Source organism: Ailuropoda melanoleuca, chromosome 2 (assembly GCF_002007445.2).
Source record: "Ailuropoda melanoleuca isolate Jingjing chromosome 2, ASM200744v2, whole genome shotgun sequence".
Lineage (NCBI taxonomy): Eukaryota > Metazoa > Chordata > Mammalia > Carnivora > Ursidae > Ailuropoda > Ailuropoda melanoleuca.
In genome coordinates, this window is record NC_048219.1 from 186,058,202 (window position 1) to 186,063,772 (window position 5,571).

At 40.7% G+C, this 5,571-nt stretch overlaps 1 protein-coding gene across 2 annotated transcripts in view; it reads right to left on the bottom strand.

The window, feature by feature from the left end:
* Positions 1-5,571, bottom strand: part of DOCK10 (dedicator of cytokinesis 10) — a 240,246-nt gene that overhangs the window by 158,425 nt on the left and 76,250 nt on the right. The window lies entirely within an intron of this gene.

The window sequence follows — 5,571 nt, forward strand, 5'->3', positions numbered from 1 at the left end:
GATTTTTAATCTTATTGTAAATAATTTCTTGAAGATCCACAAGGTAAAGTTGGCCCTTTTTAGAAGCTCTGAGTGTTTCTGTGTGTGTGTGTGTGTGTGTGTGTGTGTAGCCACAATTTTAGGGGTGGGAGGAAAGCAAGGGTGTTCAGTAAACCTGGATCTTGAAGAAAAAATAACTTACGCTTTTGGTGTCATTATTTTTGTTAAAATAAACAAAATGTTTTCAACTTCAGTGCTCAAGACACAACTCTGCCTTAAATGAATAGACATAAGTTAAAAGTATAAAAGATAAAATAAAACATCTAAGACAGAATCTCACAGATTGTTTTTTTTTTTTTTTTAGATTTTATTTGTTTATTTGAAAGAGAGAGAATGAACGAGAGAGACCATGAGTGAGGGGAGGAGCAGAGGGAGAGTGCGAAGGAGACTCCCTGATGAACAGGGAACCCGACGCGGGGCTTGATCCCTGTAGACTCCACACCATGACCTGAGCCGAAGGCAGATCCTTAACTGACTGAGCCCCCCAGACGCCCTTTGTTTCTTCTTTATATGACCATCTTCAGCTCCATCAAGCTAGGGGGGAGTGTTGGACACCCTAAAAATAGTAGCTTCCCCTCACCAAGCCCCAGCTTCCTTTAGTCTGTGCTCCTTGGTGGTTCCAGGGGCACTGAGGTGATGGGTCTGTTTACATGCACCAATGGGGTCTTGTCCTTTGCATATCCCCAAGTCCATGAATGTTTCATTAGAGTTTCTAAAGCACAAACTGAAGTTCATTTGAATTGTTCCACATGAAGGGCATTTTTTCTAGACTAATGAAACAGATGAGAATCTCAAAACCCCTCCTTAGTTTTGGAGAAGAGGAGTAGGGAAGGGGCTCAGGGAATTTGGTCTTCTGAGTTCGCAGCTGCTGTGGCAAGCTCTACCACCAAGGCACCATCAGACATTTTCTTCCAATCCCAGACTCGTGTTTTCTTCCAATCCCAGACTCCTGTTTTCTTCAAGTCACCTTTTTGCTTCACTCTTGATATAAGCTCCCTGAGGGCAAGAACTTCGGTCTCTCTTGTTCACTACCATAACCTCACTGTCCAGTTGGGTATTTAAATATCTACTTGTTAAGTGTGTTGAGTGTGTGTGAGAATGGGTATGTGGGTTCTCTGCATGTGTGTGTGTGTGTGTGTGTGTGTGTCTGGGGTCTGCAAGAGCATGCATGACTAGGAATAGTGCTGGAGTATGTGAGTATGTGTGCATGGGTATGTGATGATGCATGGTGGTGTGCTCTATGTGAGTGTGTGTGTAAGTATATGTAGTGTGAGTGTGTGTGTGGTATGTGTGTGTGCTGTGTAAGCACATGTGTGTCTGTGCATGTATGAATGGGTATGCCGAGTGTGTGTGTGTGCTGTGTGAGCATGTGTGTGTCTGTGCATGTATGAATGGGTATGCCGAGTGTGTGTGTGTGCTGTGTGAGCATGTGTGTGTCTGTGCATGTATGAATGGGTATGCCGAGTGTGTGCGTGTTCATGTGTGTGTGCACCTTACATGTGCATAGTTCGGAGCATGGGGTTTAAATACTGTGAAAGAGGAAGAATGTCATGTGAATCTGACAAAATCAGAGGATAAGAAATAATGAGAAAACTAGGTTCTAGATACATCATATGATAAAAATCAGCGCCCATCCTAAAATGCAGCTGGAGACTGAGTTCCCTTGATCAGTGCCTCTGCCCCGAGATTTCACTGCAGCTGCGTGAACAGAGTCCGGAAGTGCTACAAGGCCATGGCTACGAACGCAAGCGTAGATTCCTCCAGTGAAGTATGATGGGGCCAATTTAGGACTACTATTTAGGTTTTACATTTTTGATTCCTTTTGAATTGCCTTTTCCAAGTTACTTCTTATATGTTGTACACTCTGTTAGAAGATGAACAGTACAGAAACTCTATTGAAAGTTTGAAGTAAAAGATTAAAATCCATGCTTAAATTGAGTTCGGAGATTTATGCTAGATTTCAATTATCTGGGGGGAACTCATTTCCTGTTTGGATAGATATTTCTCAGATACACAGTGTCACCTGCTTGGTGTTTCCAAGGAACATTATATATTATAATCTACTGGCAAGATTAGGGATTTTTTTCCCCTCTAATTAAAACAATTTTATATCTTTCAGCCATTATTTTACAATACATTTTTATACAAAAATGTCATTCCTCCTTCTCATTATCCTGTGCAGTCTCCTATTGGTTCCTTGCTTTTAAAGAAAATAATAGTTGCTCTAAATACCCTACGGCTGATGGAGAGTAGAGTAGCATGGCTCAAATGGAAACTTCTTTTGTAGCTATCCCTCGTGCCCCACTAAGATCACTGCTCTGTGATCAGGTGGAGACCGAGCTGGTTTAAGAGATTTCCTTTTCCTTAATGGTAAGTTTCTGGTATCTGGACTCAGGTTTCCAGCAATAACAATCACACAGCTACTTGATTCATGATGTCATGCAGCAAAGAGAGAGGCCCAAATACATAATACATATGCAACATACGAGATTGGAAATTCATTCAGGTTGGGGCTTATAGAAACGGATCATGTGTATAACCATGTGTATAATGGCTAGGAGTGATTCCTGACGACCTCTGGTTATGAAATGATGTTGGTTTTTAAAATAAGACAACTGAGTCTGAATCACCCTCATGTAACCATGTGATAAATCTAAAACATTATTTTACAAATTGAATTATTTCACACTTGCACAGAATACACAAGGTACAAGAAAAGGCATATGTGTATAATGAATGCCAATGACATGCTATTGATCTCAGTTATATTGTGTTGCGCTACTGGAGAATTTGGCTGAAAAAGCAGAAGGCCTCCTTAAAGTTTCAACTTTAAGAATTGTGGCCCTTGGGGCACCTGGGTGGCTCAGTTGGTTAAGCGGCTCCCTTTGGCTCAGGGCATGGTCCCAAGGTCCTGGGATCAAGCCCCACATCGGGTTCCTTCCTCAGCAGAGAGCCTGCTTCTCCCTTGCCTTCTGCTCCCCCTGCTTGTGCTTGCTCTCTCCCTCTTTGTCTCTCTGTCAAATAAATAGATAAAATCTTAAAAAAAAAAAAGAATTGTGGCCCTTCCACTCATGTTTTATTTCTTGAATGTGTCTTCACTGAAGCAAAGATAAATTGATCAAATAAGAAGGGAAGTATGCAGTCATATTTGTTAAGGGTATTAATATGGTTACAAAGAACTTCTTTTCTGAGAATTAGATGCTTTCAGACCACTACAAATTGCCTTGGCCACAGCAGACTTCCTGTTCTCTTTTACAAGCCTTCTGGTCGACAATTAGTAGCGTTCAGTTGCATGAAACAGATCCGAGATGGCACTGGAACTCCGCCGAGCTCCTGTTTTGGTGGTAGAATTTTATAAGGGGGCTACTGTTCAGAGATTAGGCACTTGGAAATAAAAACTGTCATTTTATTTATGAAACGAGGCATGCAGGCCCGTGTTTGCAATTTCAGGTCCATGCCACTCAGACATCTTCAACGACTGCCCTGTCACTTTCTGGTTCCTTCCACCCTTTAGTGGGTAGTCTCTGTGGGTTTGACACAGCCACCATTCTGTTGGCTGAAGTGACCACAGAAGACTTCATTCCAGGCACATCATGGCCATTTCTCAATTGGCCAAAGGCCACTGGTCAAAGTTGAAAAAAAAAACCAACAAAAACGCTGCTTTTCCTATCCTGGAGCAAAAGCCCCCTCTGACAGTATTGTAGATCCCAGCTGCTTCAACAAAGGAACAAAAATGATGGTGTTTATAGTAATCAATCAGTCTGAAGCTGGAGAATTCAACGAGCCTTATAGTTAAGACTATTAACAAACATTTCACGATCAATTCCAACCTAAGCATGTGTTTAAAAGTGATCAATTTTTCCGATTAAGACAATGACATGGCCTTATATTCTAGCAGAGTAGACACACTGCATTAGTTGTTTGAAAAACACTTTTTATCACATTCAGAAGAGTATTGTGATTTTGTTTTATTTTTTTAAGTACATGAGAATATCACATTAATACTTTTGTTGTGCTCACACTGTCAGTAATTTCCTCTTCATTCATTCATTCATTATTTTTTTTAAATTTGAGTTTAGTTGATGCATAACGTTACATTAGTTTCAGGCATACAACATGGTGATTTGACAACTGTATACGTTATGCTATGCTCACCTTGGCTACCATTTGTCACCATATCACACTACTACAATACCATTGATTATATTCCCTACGCTGTATGTTTTATCCCTGTTGACTTATTCATTGTGCTTTAAGGGGAAGGTCCTTCTTGTTTTACTGAAGTTAAAGTGTATGGGAAATGCACAAAAAGTGAGCAGTTGCCCATAATTGGACAGTTGTCATCATCCAGCCAAGTCAAGCACCGGGACTTATCTATCACAGTATTTAAGAAGATAAGTGGGGGGGGGGGATCACCTGGGTGACACAGCTGGTTAACTGTCTGACTCTCAGTTTTGGCTCAGGTTGTGATCCCAGGGTCATGAGATCAGCCCTGTGTGGAGCCCTGCGTCGGGCTCTACGTTCAGTGTGAAGTCTGCTTAAGATTCTCTTTCCTCCTGCCCCTCCACCCTGCTCTCTCTCTTTCTCTCTCAAGCAAATGATTAAAATAAATAAATAAAATAAGAATATAAGTAGGGAAGTCTGGGGACATGGTTCAAGGTTTTTTACTCCTGGACTGGTAAACCATTGAGCAAGTTATGTCTTTTTTTTCCCCTTTTTAAATCTTTTTTTATTTTTTATTATTTTTNTTTATGATTCATTTTCCAGGCTCCAAAATGTGTCTTGCCTCCTCTAAAGAGGTACAGATGACACATTTTACATATGGGAAAATATGAACATTCATAGAGTGCAGTGCTCCAACAATACACTTACTGCTCTGGGACCTTCCCTTGGCAAGTACTCAGAGGTTGTGGTCTGAGTTCACTTTCCAGGGAGGCACAGAGAAGAAGCCTGCTCGGTGTGAGGCCTGCAGACATGGCCCCGTGACGAGCAATGAATGGCCTAAGACACCAGCCAACCCGCCACGCATCTTTCCATATGGCTTCTCACATTCCTTCTTCCATGCTGGACTCATTCCTGCACAAGCCCTGTCCATGCTCTCCTTCTCTCAGAAATTCCTTGCCTTTCCTTGTTCTTTCCTAACCTCAGGCTTAGTATAAGTGCCAGCTCCTTCTGAAAATCTTCTCTAATTCACCCAACATACATTTTCTCTTCTCTGAACTATAAAATTTACTCTCTGTATCATACATGAAGTCTGCAGATTCACTCTGGAATATTTTAGATCCAAAAGCTCTGCCAGTGATTAATTCAGCACATATATATATATATGTATATATATATAAAATATACATACATATTGCTAGTATATAAGCAAGCCACATTAAATCTGCTTTGAGAATAAAAGATAAAAATAAATGAAAATTTTCCCCATGTTCTTTATTGTTTCTTTGGTATACTTGTTTATTCCTTTTAAAGAATGAAGTACTTGAATACAGACACACATTATGAATTTTTTGCACCCTATCTCTGACC